Here is a 17,325-nt window from a genome sequence, read left to right as displayed (position 1 = left end):
TTCTTCTCTTTGCTTGTCACCAATGCACATTAATCAGACAATATTTTAAAAATATTTGAGAATATGATCATAAGTACCTACAACTCCCATGGTCCATTATATACCAAGAGGGGATGTAAAGATTAAGGTTATATTGACAATCTTCTTTTTGAAAATTACAGTATATCTATTAGATAGTTGTGTATAATGGTCAAATATATATACCAAAGCATGAGTCTATTGTTTGCTAACATAAGAATCCCCTAATAGATAATATTCTGATTGAAAATAACCCAGACATAGAAAAGTTTACTTATACCAGTTGTCAAGTAGCAATATATGTATGACTATCTATGTATCCACATGGTTTTTAACGCTACTAAATGTAAAAGATCTAGTATCTGGGTAAATCAGTTATTCCTAATCAATATATACTGTATTAATAATGCATCCTTATTAAATGGTGTTACCAGACCTAATTCTTACATAGATACATGACGGAAATATTAGATGGCCATGCCTGTACCATGAGAATATGGACAAATTCTCATATTGTTTTTATGATTATAACTAAATGAAGAACTTATCACATAATATTAATATCCAATACACTGGGTGACTAGTAGAGGTGTCGCCCAATAACCCCACCAGTTAATGGTTAAGTAATCCCAACCAATAGGAAAGAAGTTCCTCCTTCTGGGTTCGGATTATTATAATTTTTACGGCCCTTTTGTTCAACACAAAATAAAAAGGAACCCAGATGTGAGATGAGACACACTACATCACTACAACACTTCAACACACACGCTACAACATCCATACTCATACTCACTCATATATATTCTATCTTGCTCCATCCCTAACTTGAAACTCTGAAGGACACCAGATGCAACTCCTCCCTAACCAGCCACTATTTTGGGCAAGGCTGCCATCTTAAGGACTCTGGTAACTACCATTTTAAGCCAGCAGCCATTTTAAGGTGGTAAATATCCATTGCTGTTTATCTGATTATTATTTACTATTGTTTATTTCCTTCCTTATATGCTTTGTATTTTATGCTAAAGGGTAACTAGATTACAGTCCCAGTCATGTCAACCATAGTAGATTTTTTTCCCAAAATCTGATTTTTGTTTTTCTACGTTTTTTATTAGTACCAATTTAGCGCATTATTAGCGATTTAGTCTCCCGTTTTGCATAGCCTATTCTCACTCCAACTGCAGCGGAGTGACTATTGGATGCGCAATTCGCAGACAATTTTGGTCTGATTATATAGAACACTTGTCTATTGTTTATATTATACCTGGGAAAAATGTAATCCTGCTTTTCTTACTTTTATTACTGAGCCACATATCGCATTTGCATTTATCTCTTAAATTTGTATTTTATGTGAAAGTTATCTTTTTGAGTCACCTCAAGTCTAACTATTTATTGTGAATACATGTCTTGTGAATAAATATACTTATATTTTCTCTAATGTAGTCTGTATTCACTATGATTGGTATATGCTGTTAAAAATAAATTAATTGATTAAAAAGAACTCGTTATATTCATTCAGAATAATATTCTCAAATGTGTAACGCACAAGAAAAAAGCAATGCGCTCCCCAGCCCAATAGGCTAGCATCTGTAGTTACCACTATAGGGTTTAGGGAGACTAGGAGAATTCCATACACTAAGTTGTGAGACAACATCCAGCAGGTCAATGAGGGGCTATCGGAGCAGGAATGTAAATGTTTTGTTTCAACGAATGCCAATCCCATTGACTTAGGAGGCTAAACTGAAACGTCCGCCTCTGCCACCTGGCCCAAGGAACCACTGAAATTGTGGAGGACAGGAGACCTAAGTACTGCATACACTGTCTTGCTGTCAGGAAGGGACTGGACATCACCAGCTTCGCTCGACTCTGGACTTCCTGGACTTTCCTTTCAGTATTCATCCCTACGGCCATTTTTCATGCTTGCATGTGCAGAGTAAGTCGAAAGTATATCCACATTATAGGAAGCACCATTAAACAGCACAAACTTCCAACAAACGCAAAGGGTGTTACTACATCCCGCTATATTCCACACTATAATACCGGTGTCCAGGCTAAGGCAGCTAATGCCTTCTCCACATCAGTATACAAAGAGTACCTGCACTATGGTATGTCCTCTGCAAGCATGGGCTTTATTCAATGAATATGCATGGTGACGGGATCCGAGGGGTCAGAGGGGTTTGCAAACAGTTCATTAAACTTAAAATCTACTTTATTTATCAGCAAACAGAAAAGGGACAGGCTTTGTATTCAGATTCAGTTTAAACACAACAGGTAAATCATCAAATCAGTATAACACAATCTTACATGAATAACTTTCAGTGCCCCAGCCACAGCATACACAGTATTTTACAGTCTCTGATAAAGGCAAGCTCACCCAACAGGTCAAAGTCAGATTATGGAGACTTCCAGGCAGCATCCAGGTCTCCTCACTACAGACAGAAAAACTGCCATCAATCAGCCTCTCTGACCAGTTGCTTAATAAATCGGTCTGAGGTGGATGTACCTGTCCTCTACAATTATCCCTCTCTTAGCCTTGTCCCAGGCTGACTCTCTACAACGGTAACAGGCACAAATGTCAACGTGTTTTAGCCAATAATGGCCTTAATCATGACTAACACATACTAGCAATTAACACCTTAAATAGTGCACAATATTTAAGTGTGTGATTAAAAAACACATGGGTTTGATTATACTGGTCTACAAATTTTGGGAAATTATTGACATCCGAGATAAAATTTGTGAATTCTTACATATTTTGATTAGATGAATTAGAAAGCAAGAGGTGCTGGTTGGCTAATGTTTTCAATATATATTTTACAATAAAGATTTATACACAGGCGAGTATATTTGCCTACAAGGGAGGTGTCTGATGATCATGATGCCTCGTAACCTCTTGACAAAGTATGGTAGAACAATGAAAATGGTACCACATGGAAGTGTATAAATGTATCTTTAATTTTAGACTAATGATTATTACCGAACTGTAATTGTTATTCTTTTATTGCAAGGTACATTTGGCTATGCATAATACAGTTACATCTGGTGGCTTTTAAAAAGTGTCATTGTCTAACATTTCCAAGGAACAGTTGTGGGATATTTTTCCTCAGAAGCCAAAATGCCTCAAAGCTGTGTAAACAATGCAAATAACTTTTGCTACATTTGTGGCAAGGTTATAATTGCTTCACAAAAATGCAGTAAAAAAGACATACCACCCATATTTTGGATGCAAAATAGGGGATCAGGACAAGAGTTGGACCCCTCATTATTGTTGCATTACATGTGCAACTCATCTGCATCAATAAATTTATGGAAAGTTATGTTATTGGTATCAATAAAAAGATACATGTTTCATGATATGTGTGGCACAATTCTCATTGCTATATCACATTTTGCACACACACCCCTGGTCATTTTGAATTACTTTGATGCAATTTTGAGTTGTATCTTGGAAACTGAAGCCAATCAATATATAGGACTTAATTCTCCTTTATTAGTGACTCAATTCTGGTAAAATTTACAGTAGCTACTTTCATTTCTGAGGCTTTCTCCTTGTAGACCAGTGTTACTTGCTCCAAATGAAAAAAAAATCATGGTAAGCACACAAGACATAAAAAGATACATACACAGACGAAAAATAAAAATAGCAGAAACATTTGTATGTGCCGATATACCGTGTAAATCCATTGAATAAAGCCCATGCTTGCAAATGTGGTCATTTTGTGGGTGTATGTTAAGCACTCTTAGCATACCCTATCATCTGTGGAAAATTTTAGAATTACTGTGTTAGTTTATTGTTCTAGAGCTCTGGCAAGTTCAGGTCATTTAAATCAAATTTGAGGATAGAAGCTGTATTTCTGACTTAGACTCAGCACATTTAAGCATAGAGATTAACATCCACCACAGGGTATCAGTTAGCTACAACTTAGTAAAGGACCAATTATGACAGGATGGGGAGAAAAACGTTTCAGTCACAACTGTAGATAACGCTTCAGGAGTTTTCATGAGTACATAACTTCCATCTTCAAACAGCTCAGGGGCAATACTGGAGTTTACTCTCAGCACTCTCTGGTAGAATTTCTAGTGGGCGCTCTTCAATGTGATACACCACTCCCCATGCCAATACCTAAGAGAGCTCTTGATGTTCAGATGGAATATCAACTTGATCAGAAAAAACAGTTTGACATTCTTCAAGAAGGCATACTATACAGTTAGTGCACAGTATTACAGGAGCTCTGCAGAAATCACCTATGTTAGAACAGACAAGATACATGATCTCTATAGCAACAACACCTTTGTTTTCTCTATCATGAACAGTCACAATTACTTGCAAACTTCCATCAACAGGATATCACTCAGTGTTTAGGTCCAACAATCCCATTCTCCAAGTAGACTGAAAAGGTATAATGTTCAAATACTTCTGGTAGAATAAACAGTAAATAAGGGTAACTTGGGAAAATGTGTCAAATAGAGCTGGGGCTGTATGCCTGTTGACAGTGACTTTGGCCTGAAATGCCACCTCCGCGTTTTCGCTTCTGTATGGGGAATGCCACACTAGGTACTGTCCCCCCTGAGTTCTCATGACACTGTTTTTCAGAATGGCCAGTGTGAACAAACCTAAAACACCTTTGAGGATCCCTCCCCCTCTGTGAAGCAACCAGTTTGGCAACCAAAGATTTGGGTCTGTAAGGCTGGCCATACATGTTCAACTTTTGTTGTACACTTTCTGTTAGATTTACCACAAACCACATAATATGAGGTCAAAGCTAAACAACACTTTCACTTGTATCTAATTAGGCAGGCCTTTGTACTACATAGTTGAAGGTAAATTTCAAGAAAATTGATCATAAAATTGTAAGAAAATTGTATCGTGTATGGCCAGTCTAAGACTCAGAGGGGTTGATTTACTAAAACTGAAACTGAAGAGTGTTAAATCTGATGCAGCTGTGCATGGTAGCCAATCAGCTTCTAACTTCAGCTTGGTAAACTAAGCTTTGACAAAAAAAAAAAACTACAAGCTCATGTGATTCTATGCAGAGCTGCACCAGATTTTGCACTCTCCATTTTTAGTAAATCAACCACGGAATGTTCTCTTTGGGGAGGGTTAGAACAGTGATCCTCTTTTGGAACACTTTTCACCATCTTAGGACTACAAAACTTCTTTCATCACTAACTTTATTACAACATTCATGACTAACTCATGGAGAGAAAGAATTCTATCAGATAACATTATTTTGAGAAGTTTTGGAATAGAATGATGAGGTAGTAAGACTCTTACTTACTGGTTTGTTCTAACGAAGTCCACTGCAGAAGAAGGTATAGCAGTTTGATACATTAAATTGGAAAAAGTAACTTTAATCAATTAATAAAAGTGGAAACATCTTCCCCTTCTTTCTGACTAGACATACAGTAGTCAGCAACCATTTGTTTGTTTTCATAGTATGGCTCAAAGTGATCAAACAGTACCTGTGTGTGGTCTGTGGTACCTACTCCCAAATTATTGTTTCATTAGAGGCAGAATTATTCCAAAGCCGGGGACTGCAAACTTTCAGTGACCTGCTGTAGCTTGCCTTCTTCTAAACAGAACCACACTTTATGACTTCTCCTTGTGGCACAGTAACATTACGAGAAACTTATTTAAGTTCCTGTAATGTGCTGCTTGTAAACCCTGTGCTAACTTTTCTGTCAGTTTCACTGAAGTATTACTTGCATTCTCACTAAGGTGTTCACCATCATTATCCATGTGAGAACAGCTAGCTGATATGGGTTCTTCTGTTACATGAAATGGTAAGAAGGTACAGGGTAAGCCTTCTATTGCATCACCCTTTAGGAGCAGGTTGAGGATGCTGCTCTGATTATATTGCTCCTCTGTTATCCTGTTGCTCCCAGCAGTGCCTCCACATATAACCCTTTTTTGGGAAGAGAATTGGCCCTCCCCAAACAGGATATTGCACTAATCCTGTAGGTGAACCAGAACCTTTGCTGAGGGAAATAGTGGATTTTATCTGGGCCTGTGTGGGAAGAGAAGATTCCCTTCCTGGAAAAATAATAAATAATGTAATCAAGTAATTAAGGGACATTAACCACAAATAGACACATGCACACCAGTATGGAAATAATCTGAACTTTATATAATAAAAGATTAACAATAGTATATACATCCAAAGTACAAACAGGTTATCAGCAAAGGGCCCAACAATAGTCCTGGTGGAATTGTGCAATTGTGTATACAGGTGCATATTAAAAAATTAAACAATCATCAAAAAGTTAATTAATTTTAGTAATTCTATTCAAAAAATGAAACTCACATATTTTATATAGAAGCATTACACACAAAGTGATATATTTCAGGCATTTCTTTCTTTTGATTTTGATTAATATGGCTTATAGCTAGTGAAAACCCCTAATTCATTATCTCAGAAAATTGGAATATTACATAAGACCAATTAAAAAAAAAAAAAAAAAAAAAAGGATTTTTAATACAGAAATGTTGGCTTACTGAAAAGTATGTCCATGTACAGTATAGCATGCACACAATATTTGGTTGGGGCTCCTTTAGCATGAATTACTGCATCAATGCTGCATGGCATAGAGGCGATTAGCCTCTGGCACTGCTGAGGTGTTATGGAAGCCCAGGTTTCTTTGATATCGGCCTTCAGCTCGTCTGCATTGTTGGGTCTGGTGTCTCTCATCTTCCTCTGGACAATACCCCACAGATTTTCTATGGGGTTTAGGTCAGGCAAGATTGCAGGAGCCAAGTTCTGCTGGAAAATGAAATTAGCATCTCCATAAAGCTGGTCAGCAGAGGGAAGCACGAAGTGCTCCAGAATTTTCTGGTAGAGGGCTGTGCTGACTTTGGACTTGATAAAGCACAGTGGGCCAACACCAGCAGATGACATGACTCTCCAAATCATCATGGACTGCACAACGGTACTCTGAAATAAGGTAATCCTATGTCCTCCTTATGTTTAATATTGATATGCTTAAACAATATCTAATCCCCAGGTGGGCAATCAGTCCCAATAGTAAAGAAAAATGACCAGCGCTATGGACTGTTAAATATAGAGAGAATGTGAAGTGAGAAAAAGGTGTAAGCTGCCACCAATCAACCCTCAGGTGCAAGGGTGAATGTGAGAAAAATGATAAGTGATGATTGGTATCGGCGCTACCTTAATGTGATTAAACATATAAAATAAATTAAATCTCAATGTGCCACAAACTGGCGTGGATAAAGACTCAGTGAGAAAATAATGAGTGGTGAATAAAGTAAGGTTGTTTATTCAAGCAATATAAAATTATCCAAACTCACAACCAAAGGAATGTGATAGTGAATAAAAACCAAAAGACATATACACTGTGAATTAATGATAAAAAATAATCTCCATTCCCACTAGCAAAGGGATATTGAAAGATGTTAACCAGGGCACAAATGCCTGATATATGTGCCAAAAGATGTGTAATTTAACAAGTAGTGAACATCATGAAGTGAAGGTGAAATTACTAATGTGTAAAATCCAAAATCGCCACTGGGTGGCGTATCAATCATACGACCTGTTCACTATCCACACTGACTGTGCGATTTAAGGGAATCTTTCCTCCGTTCCGGGGGGAGCAGCGAGCCGATATTCTTGCTCTAGATGCTCCGACAGAGAAAAAACCCCATAGTGAATGAAGAGTAAATGCAGAAAGTGGAAATACGATGTGCACTCACTCGTTAGGATGATAAGGATCAGAAAGAGCGTTCGGGCCCGGATGCTTCCGCGTTCCACGGCCCTTAACCGGAAGTGACGTTATGACGTACAAGACTCCGCCCTATGCATTTCGTCAGAGGGACATCTACTGGAGCGGCGTCAACTAGGCGTACTCCCGGTCAATTTATAGCCGCCCCTATCCAAGCAACAGAGGGGATAATTTGTCACCGCCATCTTTATACTCCCTCTCCGGAAAGCATATTGCTCCTCCATCGGCTTCAGCTATGGATGTGTAAGGGAACGGCCATCATCATCATATCCGATCACTTTATATAAACGAGTGTATATATCCATATATCCATAATCTCAGTGGACTGGTGAATTTCCCTCTCTGTAACAAAAATACCTGTGGTGCTATAGACCCCCTTAGATAACACACTGGCTGCAGAGCAAGTCAGAAGCTCCAACACATACTTTGCAAGCTCAGCTCAATGGTGCTGCCTTGACACCCAAATGTCAATTTTTTTAAACTACAACAGCCGGGCCTGGCTGCAAGCAGCAGTCAAAGACAATCCACATGATTGCTGACTACATGGGGCACAGGACTAATTTGAACATTCTCAGAAGTGAAGATCCAATGGACTTTTGGGTGTCAAGGAAGTACCATTGGGTTGAGCTTGTAAAGTATATGTATGGGTACGTTGTGATGTCACATCCAGTTTCTGGGTTTTGGAATGCACACCGGCACCAATAAATGTAAGTGTACATGGTTTTACTTTTATGTCCATGATTCTTATACAATAAATATTGCACAATGATAGTATTTCTTTTTTGGTTGTGATTTAATATTATGTGGGAGAAAATTGAGAATAATCCGTGGCGGATGAACCAGTTATATACAAGATCAGATGAAGGCTCACCCCAGACCTATTTTTAAGCGCTAAATGACCTTATGCACATTCATTGCGTTGAGTGCATTCATATGTCACAGTGATGGAGCACAGGAGTGGTTAACTAAGAAGTATAAGGAAGAGAGCACAGAGCACTTTTTCACACAGGGTGTGTGGGACTTTCATTATATGTTAAATATATAATATACTGTATATTATATACTGTGCGCACAATGATTAGGCAAATTAGTATTTTGCCCAAATCATAATTTTTATGCATATTGTCCAACTCGAGGTTGTATAAACTTGAATGCTTATAGGATTTAAGCATATCACGTGATGTTTATTTGTCAAGGTGTGCATAATTATTAGGCAGCTTCTTTTCTTCAGGTAAAATGGGCCAAAAAAAGGATTTAACTGACTCTGAAAAGTCAAAAATTGTAAATTCTTTCAGAGAGATGCAGCATTCTTGAAATTGCTAAGATATTGGACCTTGATCACAGAAACATCAAACGTTTTGTTGCAAATACTCAACAAGGTCGCAAGAAACATGTTGAGAAAATAAAAAAGAAAATTAACTGCCATAGATTTGAGATTTCCACTCAGACGCCAGAGCTAGTTGGACCATTTCGGATTAAAGATGGACTCAAAATCAACTTCAAAACCTACTACCAGTTTTTAGAAGACACTTTCTTGAAGAAGTGGTACAGTAAAAAGTCTGCATCTTTCCAGAAGACCATGATATTTATGCAGGACAGTGCTCCATCGCATGCATCGAAGTACCCCACTGTGTGGTTAGGCAGTAAAGGCCTTGAAGATGAAAGATTAAATGACGTGGCCCCCTTCCTCACCTTACCTAAACCCTATTGAGAACTTGTGGGCCCTTCTTAAATGGGAGATTTATGGTGAAATGAAACAGTACACCTCTCTGAACAGTGTCTGGGGGGCTGTGGTTGCTGCTGCACAAAAAGTTGATTGACAAGATGTAAAGAAACCAACAGACTCCATGAATAGACAGCTTATAACGGTTATTGAAAGGAAGAGTGGCTACATTGGTCAGTGATTTTTTTTTGAAATGTCAGAAATGTTTATTTGTAAATTTTGAGTTGTTTTATTATTCTCACTTTAAGAGCCGGTTAACACTGAGGCGATCCGACTTCTAGGGGCGACCACATAATGGAAGTCAATGCAAGTCGCTCCCAGGTCGTCCCAAAGTAGTACAGGACCCTTTTTCTAAGTCGGAGCTCCTATTAGAACGGGTCCTGTGCTAATCAATGGCGAGCGACCGAGCGCGACTTGTCAGGCTGACAAGTCGCCTGACAAGTCGTGCTAGTCTGAATGGGGTCTAACAGATGAAAATAAACAAGTGAGATGGGAAATTTTTTGTTTTTCATTTAGTTGCATAATAATTCTGCACACTAATAGTTGCCCAATAATTATGCACACATAGATATTCTCCTAAGAAAGCGAAAACCTCACTTCTACTTTATTTAATATTCAGGTTTAAGGTTTATTAACATTTTGGGTTGACTGGGAGCACTGTAGTTGTTCAATATTGAAAGTAATCCTCAAAAATACAACCTGCCTAATAATTGTGCACACAGTGTACAGTGCCATGAAAAATATTAATCACCTCTTGAAATCTTCTATATTTTTTCATGTTACTTACAACCTAAAACGTAAATGTATTTTATTGGGATTTTATGTGATAGACCGACACAAAGTGGCACATAATTGTGAAGTGGAAGGAAAATGATAAATGGTTTTCAATTTTTTTTACAAATAAATATGTGAAAAGTATGGCGTGAATTTGTATTCAGCCCCCCTGAGTCAATACTTTGTAGAACCACCTTTAGCAGCAATTACAGCTGCAAGTCTTTTTGGGTATGTCTACCAGCTTTGCACATCTAGAGAGTGAATTTTTTGCCCATTCTTCTTTGCAAAATAGCCCAAGCTCTGTCAGATTGGATGGAGAGCGTCTTAGAACAGGAATATCCAAGTCTTGCCACAGATTCTGAATTGGATTTAGGTCTAGACTTTGACTGGGCCATTATAACACATGAATATGCTTTGATCTAAACCATTCCTTTGTAGCTATTGTTGTATGTTTAGGGACATTGTCCTGCTAGAAGGTGAACCTCTGCCCCAGTTTCAAGTCTTTTGTAGACTCTAACAGGTTTTCTTCTAAGATTACCCTGCATTTGGCTCCATCCATCTTCCCATCAACTCTGACTAGCTTCCCTGTCCCTGCTGAAGAAAAGCATTCCCACAACATGATTCTGCCACCACCATGTTTCACAGTGGGAATGGTGTGTTCAGGGTGATGCGCAGTGTTAGTTTTCCGCCACACATAGCGTTTTACTTTTAGGCCCAAAAGGTACATTTTGGTCTCAACGGACCAGAGCACCTTCTTCCACATGTTTGCTGTGTTCCCCACATGGCTTTTTCACAAACTACAAACAGGACTATGGCTTTCTTTCAACAATGTCTTTCTTCTTGGCACTCTTCCACAAAAGCCAGATTTGCAGAGTGCATGACTAATAGTTGTCCTGTGGACAGATTCTCCCACCTGAGCTGTGGATCTCTGAAGCTCCTCCAGAGTTACCATGGGCCTCTTGGCTGCTTCTCTGATATATGTTCTCCTTGCCCGGCCTGTCAGTTTAAATGGACAGCCATGTCTTTGTAGGTTTTCAGTTGTGCCACACTCTTTCCATTTATGGATGATGGATTCAACAGTGCACTGTGAGATGTTCAAAGTTTGGGATATTTTTTTTAGAACCCAAACCTGCTTTAAAATTCTCCATAACTTTATCAATGACCTGGTGCGTTCTCTGGCCTTCATGATGCTGTTTGGTCACTAAGGTTCTCTAACATACCTCTGAGGGCTTCACAGAACATCTGTATTTATACTGAGTTTAAATTACACACAGGTGGACTCAAATTACTAATTAAGTAACTTCTGAAGGCAATTCGTTACACTAGATTTTAGTTAGGGGTATCAGAGTAAAGGGGGCTGAATACAAATGCACACCACATTTTTCAGATATTTGTAAACATTTTGGAAAACCATTTATCTTCATCTTCACATTTATGTGACACTTTGTGTTGGTCTATCACATAAAATCCCAATAAAATACATTTATGTTTTTGGTTGTAACATGACAAAATGTGGAAAATTGTAAGGGGTATGAATAATTTTTCAAGGCACAGTATATATGCAGGGGCTACAGATCTCAAAGGTGTTGTTGGCAGCAGATACTACAGAGGTGCAGAGGAGATTGCAGCTGCTAGCATATGTGGGGCAGTGCAGCCAGATGGATTAGGATGGCTGCAGCCATGATCCTGGTATATAACAAGTTGCAGCACTCACAGAGAACCCTGGCCTACAGGGCCCACTAACAGGCCAGGTTTGCAAGATAACTGAAATACATCCCAGGTGATATCATTTGCTGCTCAGTGATTGCAGTACTCTAGTCTGCATCTCCCCAAGGTAATACTTAAAATCTGGCCTGTTAGTGGGTCCTGAGGACCGGAGTTGAGGACCACTGCACTAGTGTGTTCAAAATTGTTGAAGGATATAACTTCCTCGTGTAAAAACCTGGAGAAGTGGCAACTCACCAGAAACAGGTGTTGTCTCAATCAAGAGAACAGCACACATGCATTATGCAGTTGAGTATAGCTGTAGCCATCAACAACCACTCTCTAGTGGTGTCACCTTCTCGGAGTCACATGATGTTACATCAAACGATAACAGGCGATAACCTTACAATAAAATGCTTTTGTAGTGTAGTAATTAGTGATCACTGTTTAAAATCATGAAAATGGACACCTGTGATAAAGGAAACAAACTACATTCGTGATCTGAATTGCCTTCTCCACAAGCATTGCACACTCACCAAATAGCATGTGCTGCTATACAATATGCAGCTAACACACTTTGCAGGGGTAGATGAATGCTTGAAGAAAGATCACCACTTCTTCTGGTAGGGGTTTTCTCCTCAATGTTCTTTATGGGACACTGTCCTGCTCATTCCACCAAATCATACAACTGGGACACCATACTGCCTGACATTTTGCTGGGGACAGCCTGGGACAGCAGGAGGGACATGTTACTGTGATGATCCCTTGTCCCCTGTCCTTCCTGTACATGCAGCACCATAACAATAAACGCAGCCCCTGTACCTGTGTCAATCCTGGTATAACTGCTTTCCAACCAGGACGTATATAAAGGTATTCTGGATGGGAAGTGGTAAAACTTGCAGCTCCACACCTCAACAAAACGACCCCTCACATGAGCCTGCTCCAGAAACCGTTTCTTTTGTTGATTCATACAGAGATGACCAGCAGCAAGAGTGGAAAGAAATGTCCTGACTTACATGGGACCTGGGACCAATCCTGTTTAATTTATTCATAAATGATCTAGAGGAGGGGATATCGAGTACAATCTCAGTATTTGCAGATGATACTAAACTAGGCATGCCAATATCTTCTATGCAGGATGTGGAAACCTTACAAGCGGACCTGAACAAAATAATGGGGTGGGCAACTACATAGCAGATGAGGTTTAATGTTGAAAAATGTAAAGTAATGCACTTGGGTGCCAGAAACTTGAAAGCAAGCTACTCACTAGGGGGGGGAACCTCTGGGTGAGTCTAGGATGGAAAAGGACCTAGGGGTACTGGTAGACAACAGGCTTGGCAGTGGCATGCAATGCCAAGCCGCTGCAAGCAAAGCCAACAGAATACTGGGATGCATAAAAAGGGGATTCACTCCAGAAATAAAGAGATTATTCTCCCACTCTACAAGACTCTGGTCCGGCCACATCTGGAGTATGCTGTCCAGTTCTGGGCACCGGTCCTCAGGAAGGATGTGCTGGAACTGGAGAGAGTCCAGAGAAGGGCAACAAAAATAATTAGGGGAATGGAGGACATCAGCTATGAGGAAAGACTACAAGCACTGAACTTATTCTCTCTGGAGAAGAGACGATTGAGGGGGGATATGATATCAATGTACAAATACTGTACTGGTGATGACCCTAGCATAAGGAACAAACTATTCAGAGAAAGGAAATACAATAAGACACGTGGCCACTCACTAAAACTAGAGGAAAAGCGGTTTAACCTTAAAGTACGTAAGGGGTTCTTCACTGTAAGAGCGGTAAGGATGTGGAATTCTCTTCCACAAGCAGTCGTATCAGCAGGGAGCATCGATAGTTTCAAAAAACTATTAGATGGGCACCTTAAAGACCACAACATACAGGGGTATATGTACGGTTAACAGCAAACACACACATCATAGGTTGAACTGGATGGACTGATGTCTTTTTTCAACCTCACTATGTAACCATGTAACTATGTAACAAGGGGCTAATATTTTATTATTATCCAGCTTCAACCAGCAGACACGTCACGTTAAAGGCAACTCTAACTCTAGTAGGCACAAGCCTAAATCTCAGACGTAGCTCTTGGGCTGCAGATGGTCATTCACTTCCAGTCACTCCCCCAGCAACTCAAGGAGAGCTTTCTGTGGATAGCAACAGCAAGAAAACAGTGCTGATATGCAAGGCCGAGAAGAAGGTTAAGTAAGCTTACATGCTATATGGCCAACCTGGTCACAAGAAGTCAGTGAGTATCCCTGAATGCAGGTGTTTGGTGGCTGTCATTAACGTGGAGCATAGTTATTTTTGGCTTTAAGCCAACATGGTGAGCTGCTAATGTATCTATGCTGATAGATGAATAACGAGGTGTGTTTTATTATAACATAATCATACCATTTCTGTAGTTTGTGTAAAACTGCTTCAAATGTAATTGAAAGGATGATCAAAAGCTTTCTTGTTGTGAATTGTATACATCAGCTTTCTTTAAGGATAACTTATTTTATCATCCTAAGTTTCATAAACTTGCATATTCAGATAAAAGAAGAAAAAAAAATTATAAAAACTGAAACAGCCCATCATCTGCAGAGGTAATTGTATTTTTCACTGTGATTTGCTGGCCTAAAGCATAGAATATAATGACTATAAAAACAAAACTGTATCTGAAGATAGAGCATTCAAATAGAAAATGTCAAAGAATGACAATAACATTTTCATTGGTAGCTATAACCAGGAACACAGACACGCTGATTAAAGTTTTTAATACACAATATAATAAATATGAGTCATGTAATGATAAGGATAATCTCTCTGAATTGTAATTATCAGCTATTCCTTAAGGGTTCATTCACACCTGCTGAAAATGATATGCTGTGTATGGGTGGTGAAGAAGGAAAGAGAAGAGGGTTGGGCGACTTGCATTTATCTTGTTAACTTCATTTAAAAATCACAAGGTGACATTTTATTAATGCCTATGCACCACAGCTGAGCTAGGTATATTGAATACATTTCAATCCAGTAATTAAAATAAACATTTAATGTATTTTCAAGTTGAACCAGCATTAATGCCTTTAATTGTGTGTATAGTCATTCTTCCATTATCCCATGAGCAGCATGAAGGGCAGCCCCCTGCATTCATATCTGAGCAGGGTATATTCCTAGCTACTTTGAAGTGTATTTTCAAGCATTTTAGAAGTGTTTTTGCATATGTGTCCAGCTTCAAAAGTTTTTTTTTTTCTTGGCTGGACAAGGGGAAGACAGCAGTTCTACAGGAGGAGATGAGTTCTTCTGGCATAAAAATGTGCAGGAACACACTTATCGCATGTTTACAGGCATTCCCTTGTAGTCTTTGGAAGCAAATATGAGATGTATTCTTTTGAGTGTAGGGTATTAAGCATGGGGCAATTGAATATACAACTGTGAACAGATCCTGCGTATTGAGCAAAACACTTGATTTCCCCAACACAGTCAGTGTTGATGTGAGAATCTCTTCTGTGGAGTTGTTGTGTTCTACAACGGGGTCCAGGGAAGCGGTCTCTGCCGGAAGAACACATTGATTATTGCTAGCGGCTTTAGATGCTGGCAATAATCTCATGTAAAAATCTGACATGCTGATTGTACCCAAATAGATCGATAGATCGACTTGGGTACAATCAGCCTGCCCATAGATTGTTCAAATTTCAGCCGGTTTCTGCTGGACTGTAAAATATAAAACTACCTGCGCTGCTCCCCGAACCAAATAAGTATATATAAATATATATATATATATATATATGTATAAATAAATATTGTGCTTAAGGTGCTAGTGCTTAACTCAATATGCGTAATACCTATATCAAAATTACCAGTCCATATGTATAACAAACGTGAATAAATAAATAAATATGACACAATAAATGTGAAAAATTACCAGTCCATATGTATAACAAACGTGAATAAATAAATAAATATGACACAATAAATGTGAACGGTTGTCTTCTTCTTATGCTCAGAAGATTAAAAACAGTGACAGTCTTTGTGCATAAACATAAGTCCAAAGTGCTGCGTGCTCATATATAAAAAGTGCTGGTGCTCTTTGTACACGAGTAGGTGCTCCCCTCTTGGTCCCCTACTCACCAGAAGCCAAATAATAAAGCGCTTTCAAAATATCCTTTGAAGATAAATGCCTTATTGGACCACCAATTCAACAGCTTTGAAGGTATACTGTAGATCACAACATCCAGGTGATGCTCAAAAAAGAAAGAGATGCTGGCATCGTGAAGTATGTAAAAACTTTATTCGATGCACACAATACAGGTTACACTTACAATTTAGCAGAGGTTCACACGCCTGAAAACCATCCCACGGGTCGCCACTCAGAAGGCTGTCCTCACTCCCCGTGTCTCCGTAATCCGGAAGCTGGATGCAGTCAGGCGTAGTATATATTCGGACGAATAGCTTGACGCGTTTCGCTCCTCGCACAGAGCGTTATCAAAAGCGCTTTTGATAACGCTCTGTGCGAGGAGCGAAACGCGTCAAGCTATTCGTCCGAATATATACTACGCCTGACTGCATCCAGCTTCCGGATTACGGAGACACGGGGAGTGAGGACAGCCTTCTGAGTGGCGACCCGTGGGATGGTTTTCAGGCGTGTGAACCTCTGCTAAATTGTAAGTGTAACCTGTATTGTGTGCATCGAATAAAGTTTTTACATACTTCACGATGCCAGCATCTCTTTCTTTTTTGAGCATCACCTGGATGTTGTGATCTACAGTATACCTTCAAAGCTGTTGAATTGGTGGTCCAATAAGGCATTTATCTTCAAAGGATATTTTGAAAGCGCTTTATTATTTGGCTTCTGGTGAGTAGGGGACCAAGAGGGGAGCACCTACTCGTGTACAAAGAGCACCAGCACTTTTTATATATGAGCACGCAGCACTTTGGACTTATGTTTATGCACAAAGACTGTCACTGTTTTTAATCTTCTGAGCATAAGAAGAAGACAACCGTTCACATTTATTGTGTCATATTTATTTATTTATTCACGTTTGTTATACATATGGACTGGTAATTTTTCACATTTATTGTGTCATATTTATTTATTTATTCACGTTTGTTATACATATGGACTGGTAATTTTGATATAGGTATTACGCATATTGAGTTAAGCACTAGCACCTTAAGCACAATATTTATTTATACATATATATATATATATATATATTTATATATACTTATTTGGTTCGGGGAGCAGCGCAGGTAGTTTTATATTTTACACTTTTTAAGGCACATCCCTTCCTTATACCGAGCAGCAGCTCACCCTATTTTATTCTTCTAATAATTTTAATCCTCAGCGCTAGCCTTTTACAACTTACATTTC

This window comes from Pelophylax lessonae, assembly GCF_965119305.1.
Source record: "Pelophylax lessonae genome assembly, chromosome: 1".
Lineage (NCBI taxonomy): Eukaryota > Metazoa > Chordata > Amphibia > Anura > Ranidae > Pelophylax > Pelophylax lessonae.
The sequence above is the reverse complement of the archived record's forward strand: the minus strand, read 5'-3'. Positions refer to the sequence as shown.